Source organism: Betta splendens, chromosome 9 (genome assembly GCF_900634795.4).
Source record: "Betta splendens chromosome 9, fBetSpl5.4, whole genome shotgun sequence".
Taxonomy (NCBI): Eukaryota; Metazoa; Chordata; class Actinopteri; order Anabantiformes; family Osphronemidae; genus Betta; species Betta splendens.
This window is the reverse complement of record NC_040889.2, coordinates 19,814,032-19,823,926: the sequence shown is the minus strand read 5'-3', so window position 1 is coordinate 19,823,926 and position 9,895 is coordinate 19,814,032. Positions and strand designations below refer to the sequence as shown.

The following is a 9,895-nucleotide window of genomic DNA, read 5'->3' as shown; positions in this document are numbered from 1 at the left end:
TTGCAGGGTAGTCACAGTGACTCATCAGGCGAGGCGCTCTCCTGCCGTTCAGCACAAAACCTGTCAGACGGCGCATATTCTCAGGCTTTGCTGGAAATTCAACTTAGTTGCAAATAATTTTCAATTTCACCTTCAATCAAAAAGTTTCATCTTTTTAGTAATTTTTTTTTTCATTTTTTAGCTTTCAATGCTTGTCACTATAAATTCAACATAATACTATCCTAGTAGCGCTTCGTGTGATGGACCAGAGAGACATTAATAGACTGTAATAACATTACTAATCAGTTTTAAAGTTTGTAAATGATGCATATTTTTGCCTTTAAAATGAACAATTAGAAACTGATTGATAGATTTATTATTATTATAGATCATAATTATCATATAAATAAACATTTGCATGGTAACTAAAATGAACGTGGATATGCATTACACAGTATAGTTATAAATAGTAACTTTAAAATGTTTATTGTGTATTGAACATAGAATAAATGCAAAACACTTTGAATGAGCAGATGTGACATAAGCTTTTATAAAAAATAAAAACATGCCACAAACCAACGCATAAATTTATTGTACTGCACAAAGCAAAAGACGAGCTAGAATTCATCTGCCACTAATTGTCTGGTTTCTGAGGTGAGAAGCGACGGCTTGGACCTCAGCTGCAGCTGATAAGGCTCTGAGTGGAGTGGGTTGTTTTTTTAGGGGGGGAGCAACACCACTAAGAGACTTTATTGATTCAAATTAATTAATCCACTTACAGAGGACGGGGATTCTGCAGCTCTGCAGCGACTTAAATAGTCCACACAAATTAAACTGTAAATTTGTTGCCTTTAATGATATTCCCGAGTAATTGAATTGCAGGAATTTTTCAGAATACGTGGCATTAGCATGCAAAAACCGCGTGTTTTAGCAATGGATAACCCAAATAATTTTGATATTAATTAATGTTTGATACGGTTCAAGCCTGTTTAGTGTGATTGTAATTACCGTCTCTGCAGTGAAGTAAAAACATGGGTTCAATGAGGAAGCACAGATAATGCAACAAAATTATAATTTAGATATAGGAAATAATGTATACAAACATGTACAGAGGAACCTGGCTACTTGTGTATTCGAGAATGTTTTGTTCAGTACTTCCAAGTGTTGACTGAAACTATATATACAGCACATAGTGAAGTGAAGGGAGTTTGGCAGAAGAGTCGAACGTGTCCCATATTGCTCCCGTTCCTCTTGTTGCCTCCTTAACACTTTGTGACAGCCGTGCTGCAGCATCCCGGCTAATCCAAACTGCAAAAGCAAAGATTAGACGTTTAGTACCTGCACAGATAATTTCACATGCACTCTATGACAACTGCCACTACCCCTGCCAAGACGGGAGGCTGGAAAAAAAAGAGAGACACCGCAGAAGAAGAAGTACAACATAATTATCTCTTTGTAATTTGCTGAATGGAGTTGGTGGGATAATTGATGCAGCGTTGTTCATCGCACATCTGTTTTCCGTGACACGTGCCGCAGTGTGTACAGCCTTGTGTGTGTGTGTGAGTGTGTGTGTGTGTGTGTGTGTGTGTGTGTGTGTGTGTGTGTGTGTGTGTGTGTGTGCGTGTGTGTGTGTGTGTGTGTGTGTGTGTGTGTGCGCGTGTGTGCGTGTGTGTGTGCGTGCGCGCATGTGTGTGTGTGTGTGTGTGTGTGTGTGTGTGTGTGTGTGTGTGTGTGCGTGTGTGTGTGCCTGTGTGTGCGTGTGTGTGTGTGTGTGTGTGTGTAGGATTGCCGCGCTTCCGCCTTTAGACAGGTGAGAGTGCCTTCACACCTTTGCTGTGGATGCTTTTATGTCACATACTGTACACACTTTACACACTAAAAAAAACAACACATCATCTCTTTCCTATTGTGTTTATGAGTACAAAGTGTGGTGCTCATATTCTGGATAGCATCTGCAATTTTAAACCCCACAGCCCGTACTCGTAATCGGATTTAATAAAATGTGCTTCGCAATTCTCACCCAACTTTTGCAACTACAATTTCCAGCAGCAAAGCAAAAAAACAGGCAAGGGTCTGAAGTAATCTCAGCATCCAACAGCTGCCACTCTAACAAAATTGTCCCGTTTATGATTCTCTTTAAAATGCACTAAAGGTTGCTTTGCTCTTCACCACGCGTGGCATTTCACATCGTCTTGTTGAAAGCGTCGAACCTTTTCATGGCAACAACAAGGCAACAAGGGGCAGGCACCAACGGTGAGATCTGAACTGAGAACTGTGACATTTCACGTTTCCGCTGACCGCTACACAACACGGAAAGACGAGAAAAACCCAAGGAGAGACGAGGAGCGAAGATGGAGCAAAGATGGAGCGAGGTGGAAGCTGCCTCGCAGTAATCAGCCCTGTGGAGCTGAGGCTGCGTGGCTCACGTCTCCCTCCCGTCTCTCTCTCTCTCTTTCTCTCTCTCTCTCTCCAGCTCATGGAAGTAGTGCATCGACAACAAAAGCAAGAACGCCAACATATGAGAGATGCTGGGAACGAGGTGGGGCACAGATGACTTCTGTAGGAAGACAGCATCTTCCATGATCTAAACCAGATGTGCATTGACCTCAAAATAAGCTTTGTGTCAATATGAACACAGTTTTCTGGCCACTCCTTCCCGGTTCGAGTGCGTTTGAGTGAAATAAAAGATCTCCCCTCAGCCGTCCACCGTTGGTTGCTGGATCTGACACATTGTGAAGCAACAGGATGACCTCCTCCACCCTGAGCTTAACTCCCAGCCCTCCTCATGAAGGGCCCTATGGTGAAGGCTAATGAATTGCAGCTTCTCCCCAGCTCCCCAGCGAGAGCGAGAGGATTTCTCTGATTGAAAACTTCCTAGAGGTGTCTTGTGCGGTTTGTGAAACGCTGTAATTACTGCTGGGGGTCCTCTCCCACTCTGTTTGCGGGAGGGCTGAGCAGCGTTTGCTCGCGCTCCGGGGTTCTCCCTCAGTTCAGCGCACTTAGGCCCGTCTAATTAGAGTCTCTGCCACGTCTCGGCGCTGCTGTCTCCACTCGCAGCTGGGGACAACCCCCCAAATCAAGCTGTGACACTCGCCGACCGATGTTCTGCAAGCAACAACAAGCGGCTCAAACAGCAACGTGAACAGAACATTCCCTCTCTCTCTCTCTCTCTCTCTCTCTCTCTCTCATTCATCCCCTCCCTGCTCCTTTCCTCCTCCACCACCTCGGCCCTCTTTTCTCCATCCTTGTTTTCTCCCTCCCGCTTTGTTCTCCCTGTTCTCCTCACCAAGCTGAGGCGCGGCGGCTACAAAGAGCCCCACATAGGAAGATGAGAGGGAGCAGAAAGTGAAGAGGGTTCAGATGCGGCGCCGAGCTTGTGCGCTCGCATGCGCGTTTTGTGCCTCTGTGTGCGCTGAGAAACCCTGGGAGTGCGAGGCAGCAGGAGATCGCCAGGGTAGTGCGCGCTGGTAGTACACCCAGAGGCGCCGAGAAAGAACAGAGGGAACGCTTGCCCCCCCATCAAGAGCGCTTGTTCAAAGCCCGGAGGCGAGGTGATGCGGGGGGAGGGGGGCGACGGAGGGTGGAGAGGTGGCAAGCGATGCTACACTCGTCTGCTTTTCTCTCTCACCTGTTCACCTTTACCGTCTCTCTTCAAACTCTCCCCCAACCGCTCTTTATACCCAGTGGGTTCACGGAGGCTGGTAGCGTGTTTTTTTTTTTTACCTCGTCTAACGTGAAGTTGAGGAAACGCCAGCCGCCTGTTCGCTTCCACATCCATACGGTGCAGGAATGTGGTGCATGCGTCCTTTACCTTCGTGCAGGTCGCAGGCGCCCCGACGCTTCTGGTGCTTCTGATGGTTTTATTAGTCTCTGTGACCTTTAATATCGGCCCAGGAGAGAGGTTTGTACGCGCCGTAGTCGGACCTCACCTAGTGAACCCATGCGGGCGGACGAGGCCGTCTCGCTGCTCCGCTGATGTCTTCCTACGAATGCATTAGTGTCAGTGCGTTTGCGGCTAATGAGGCAGTGTTTGCTTCAATCAAGAGGGAGGGGTGCGTAAACATTACAGTGGAGCAGCGGCCTTTGAGGTACGTACAGCGAGGGATGCGACGGCGTTCCGCTTAGAACAGCCTAATAAACACATCACCGTGGAACCGCTTCCCAATCAGTCGGGAACTACAACGCGAACCGCTGCCCGGTGGTTCAGCACTCAGCACCAGCACAGTTTAAACAGAGGGAAAATGAGTGTGGGAAGGACCCGGTTTCCTCACAAACAATGCGAGCCTGCACCTGCAGAGCTGAGGGAAGTGACCGCGTACGCCGACGACGCTCTCACTTCTGCTCTGGCTTCTCGTTCCATTTTTCTCCCCCGTCGCGTCCCCTGTGTGCCCGAGCGCACACCTGCAGCCAGCCTCTCGCCACGCGCCGCGCCCCGACAAACTGCTGACAGGCCCTGATTTGCGGCCGCCTGCTAGCGTGACGCTAGGCGCTAGCTTGACGCCAGGCGTTGTTTCAGCACCCGGGGCCTGAAATCCAGGAGGCACGTTCACACCTTCTGTCTCGTGTACGTCCAGCCACGCGAGGTACAAAAATGTTTACTGCCTTTCCTTAAATTCCAATAGCTGACATTGATGTGATGTGTGGGGAAAGTAACAGACGGTGGAGTTCTATGAAGAGAAACCAATGGAAAACGTTGCTTGTTCCAGCTACGTGTGCACGTTTTGTCCAAGTGCAACACCTACTCTGAAACACAACGCGCAGCTTGGATTGGTCTCCCTCGTGATTTCAACAGTAGCCTAACACTGTCATTAACACTGTCAAGAGAGCAGCTCTTAAAACCAAGCGTGTCTTGCGTTTTTCCCTCCACGGCGGAGGCCATGCGGATAGAGTTGTCATCAGTCTAGTCCTCGCCCTTGTTTTAACACATCTCCCGGGATCGCTGCCTCTCGAGCAGACATTTACATTTACTCTTTTTCTTTTTTTCTTCTATTTTTTTTTTTACGCTGATTTTTTCTCTTCCCTCTCTTTAAACTTGCTTCTTGGCAGGTTGACCTGTGGAGAGGGAGCCCACGGTGCCTCACAGCCAGTTGAGCTACGTTCAAAAGCTGTTAGAACCGTGTTCAAAAATGCCTCCTCTGGTTTCAGCCTCTGGGGAGCTCAGAATACTCCAGAGAAGATCTTCTCCATCTACGCCAAAACCTGAGAGTATGGATCCTTGTAATGGAAAATAAACAAATAGCAAAAGCCAAAATGCAGTTAGGAGTTTTGCGCATTAAAAACAGCATGAGTCATTTCCCTTTACTGTAAAGTGGTCCGAGTAATATTTTTAATTGTATTTGCTGATCCCGTCACTATTGCTGTGATCAGAGTGAATGGATATAAGGGTGTTTGGCTCTTTGAACGATGAATAATCATTATAAAAAAAACTAAGCGACCAAATTACTCATAGACATAAAAATGATTTTTTGCAGGCAGTTTGTCCACATGAAGACCCATGTTTGGACTTGCAGGCTGTGATGTATTATCAACATAAGCAGCATCACCGCATCAAGACTGATCAGAAATACACTACAGATGTTAAACTAAACAAGGAATTCCTACATAGACTAGTAATTCTAGGTTTCACTGGCTTGCTGTGTTTACTAATGGAGGTTTTTCAAATTAAAAGGCGAATCGGTCGTTAGAAAGCACTTTTGTAATTATGGGAACGCTCAGACATCTCAGGTCTCCGAACCTGTGAGAATTGCAAACACGGGCCACACTGACAACTGTGTTCACTAAACAATGAAACGTGTTTTCCTGTTTGTGTGTATGAGCGAGGCAGAAAACGAGAGTGAAACAGAGAAGCAGACAAAGACAGAGCAGCACGGCTTGCCATCGCAACCGAGGCGAGTGATATAACTAAGAAAGCGAGAGGACGTGGGAGGCGAGCCGGTGGGTGAGGGGTGATGGGGAGCCCATCTAAACTCATTTTCGAAAATCAGAACTTCTTTTCTAAAGTCAGCATTTCAAATCCGAGCGTGTCCCCTCTCATTTAATGCATCATTTTGCGAAGTGATAAATTTGTGAATTAGACATACATCCTTTTTGCTTTTAAGATACTGGGCCTCATAAGGGAGGGAGCAGTGTGGAGGATTTAAGAGCGTTTCGCCGTGTCAAACATTAAAACCCACAGGGAGAGCATCAGCACAATTAGACTGGGGTGAAGGGAAGAGAGGGAAAAAAAATCCACAGACAAAATCAGGATCTTAAGAGCAGCGGCGTTATTCGTCTGTACAGTAACGTGGTTATCTGTCGCGGGTGATCCTTTTAAACGCTTCGTTTGCAGGGATAAAAGCAGAGCGGAGGAAATAAACTTAGTTCTGCCTCCAATCTGCAAATCCTTGGTGGTCATGGAAGATGATCCCAATTTGCTTCTGAGCAGCACTGTCAGATCTCACAATAATAAATAATTTAAGACTTTAAGCGGCAATTATGCTCGATAAATGTGGAAAGCCTGTGGACCACTGCTTGCTGCAGCCAGACGATGCTGAGGTTCCTGCAAAAATACACCAGTCACTACTTATGTCATAGCCAATAAATGGTAAAGAAAGGCTAATGAGGAATGATTTAATATCAGGTCCGTTTCCTGAACGTAGCGCCTTAAGCTTAATCCTAGAAACGTCTGAACCTATCCATAACAGGTGTAGTTGGGCCTGGTTTCTCAAGGCCACGTGGCGTCAAACCTCAACTTATAAAGAAAATAACAGTAAATGTTTTCTTGTTAAGTGTTTGGTGTTTTGGTAAAACTCTGAGTTTGGAATGATAAAAATAAGGTTATTTGTAAAATCATTTTGATTATTAATTTAATAAATGGAAACTCAAGCATTAGTAAAACTTGCTTTATACATTTTTATTTAAGTAAATGTATAGAATGTAAGAAACTGCTCCTGTGGGATATTTTTATGGTTATGACCCCACCGAGACGTCACGTGTGATGAAGTTCTATTATACTGACTAAGCTGTTCGCTGCGTATGACTTCACTGTGCGACAGCGATACACCGGTGCGCTCTAAAGCGGCATTAAAACAAATTACGTGCGAAGCATATAATTTCCGAACATGTCACTCCCATCCTGGATCGTAACCAACGACGCAAACAGCCAAGGAAACAATGAGGAGAAACAATCGCAGCCAAGGCGTGCAGTGAGATAGGGCTGTCTGGTTTCACAGGGCTGTGCTTAGGTTGGAGTTCTGTCTCTGTGGTGTGGTTTGCTCTCTCGTGGGTTGTCTGCCTCCTCTCCAGCCCCGCGTTTGCCTTTTGTTTCTGCCAAGAGCACGGCGAAGCCTCCCGTTTCACCCGGCTGCTTAGGTGAAGCACCAAATGGAGTAGAACAATTACACTATTTGCCAATAAAGGATAGAAAACGACTCTTATTGCTCATCATGGTTGTTCTCTTTTGCTCTAATGACATTGGATTCCTGTGTTTTTGTGCTATTAAATGATTATAAATGCAGATTGGAAATAAACCTCCCCCCAAATCACCATTAGGTTCTTGAAATAAAATAGCCAATGCAGCACTTGCATTTATGATGGACCGGGTGCATTTAGATGCAGGATGTGAGTCGTGAGGTTTGCTCAGTTTCATTTTTAGGCTTGAGACGAGTGCAAAGGGAAACAAAGCCAGACAGAACCAGAAAGCAAGCGGTGAAGCGATGCAGCAATCCCAAAGAAAAGAGGCTATTCAATTTGGCACAGGTCGCAGTTTACCTAGAAGAGCCTCTCTGTCTGTTTGGCCAGATGTTTTGGTGGTCACTGGAAGTCGGCTTGTGAATACCTGCATTGAGCCTCGGGGGCTGAGGCGCGTCTGTCGGCCCATCGGACAGGCAGGAGCCACTGGTCACCACAGCCTCGACACGGTGTTTGCTCCACCGCCGCCTCCTCTCCTGTATGGTCACCGCTGTGTTTGCCTAAGCACGGATATGAAACAGCAGCAAATACGATGTGATGTGTAAAGTGCCACCTTGGACACGGTTTTTCTAACGCGTGTATGTTGGTCTAACTCTTGAAATAATTTAAAGGTTGAGGGGGTAATAATGAAGCAATCTTAATGTTCACTATCACATTAGCGGTGTCAAAAATGCTATTTATTATATTATATAATAAATAGTATATTATATATGTATACATATATATACAATAAAATAATAATATTAAATTTAAAATGTGTTTTTTGTAATGCAAATAAGTTTTTCATGCACATTTATGCATCAAATACAGTAAAAGGCAAACAGAAAACTATACGACTATATCATTTGTAAGAGCTGCAGCAGTGTGTTGAACCAAAGGCAGACTCAAACGAGCGTTGAGCCCGAGTATTCCTGGAATACCGTGGATGTGGCCACAGGGGAATGAAGAGAGCACAGACAGGAGGAAAGGACTAGAGTGCAGAGGTTTGAAAGAGAACCGAGGGAAAAAGGGAGAATTCCCAAAGACTTAATTCTGCCGTTTTCTCTTCAAGGCCGAAAAAGGTCTTTGCGTTTGTCGTCGTTAGTGAAGCTGGGACGTCGGAGTAAACGTGGGGAAATGAAAAATGGCTTCAAATGAGACGACGCACTGACAGCACGCACTGTCGACACAATGTTTTAAAGTTAACTGGCCAAATAATTCACCCAGTAAAATATTAGTGTGTTTTCCACAGGCGTGTGAGCAGGGCTGCTGCCGTGGTGTGCGGTGGTGGTGTGTGTGGGGGGGGCTGGAATAAGCTTATTATCAAATTTGACTCTCAAACTGCCTTATTTCTTGCATGCATGAAATGCCCTGTCTCTTCTGCGAGAGTGGCTGTAATGCTGAGTGGCAGGTACTCCAGAACAGCGCCAGAGTCCGGTCTGTCGCCAAGGTGATGACGTTATGGCAACCAGCTGTCAAACGGCTGGATAACCGCCATCAGACACGACAAAGACACTCACCAGAACCAGATGCTGCTAGCGTTTCCACCAATTAGGAGTCAGGAGCTGGGTTGCTGTCGGAGGAGAAGCAGGCCAACAGTGAGCGGCGGAACAACACCATCACTGTCAGGCACAAGGCTGTGGCCACTGAGGATCAACCACGCGGCAGCAGAAGAAAAAAAAAACAGGAGAAAAAGTAAATGAGAAAATGAGTTTGAGCATCGTTGGTCAGCAGTTACTAATTAATTAGGAAATTTAATTTCACTTGTTCCATGAATACAAACGAGAAAGAGGAAGAAATGACTGTAGATAGAAAAACGGAAACTGCCACATGGGCTTGCTGACATGTGCAAATTTGAAACTAACTGAAAGGGTCAATAAGGGTCTATATTTTGGATGGATGGATGGATGGATGGATGGATGGATGGATGGATGGATGGATGGACGGACGGACGGACGGACGGACGGACGGACGGACGGACGGACGGACGGACGGACGGACGGACGGACGGACGGACGGACAGACAGACAGACAGACAGACAGACAGACAGACAGACAGACAGACCGACCGACCGATAGACCGATAGATAGATAGATAGATAGATAGATAGATAGATAGATAGATAGATAGATAGATAGATAGATAGATAGATAGATAGATAGATAGATAGATAGATAGATAGATAGATAGATAGATAGATAGATAGATAGATAGATAGATAGATAGATAGATAGATAGATAGATAGATAGATAGATTGTACCTGAGTCATGGCTACAACCATTGTGGTGTTGGTGGAGCATTTAAGTAATGAGGGGGAATAACAGGAAGAGACTTGCAGTCTGCCTTTTGCACAGCATTGTTACAGCAGCAAAACGTCCTCTGAACATGAAGAGCTCTGTTGTCTAGTCAAGCATGTTCTGAATGGAGAGTAATTTCATGTCCTTGTGTAAAAGTATACCCTATTGTTTGAGAATTAAGCACAGCGT

At 45.6% G+C, this 9,895-nt stretch overlaps 1 long non-coding RNA gene across 1 annotated transcript; it reads right to left on the bottom strand.

The window, feature by feature from the left end:
* Positions 1 to 435: 435 nt before the first annotated feature.
* LOC121202476 (uncharacterized) lies at positions 436 to 9,470 on the bottom strand. Its single transcript, XR_005898114.2, has 3 exons — positions 8,928 to 9,470; positions 7,796 to 7,928; positions 436 to 1,287 (listed from the first exon to the last, which is right to left on the bottom strand). It is a non-coding gene; the product is annotated as an uncharacterized LOC121202476 (long non-coding RNA).
* Between the last annotated feature and the right edge of the window lie 425 nt (positions 9,471 to 9,895).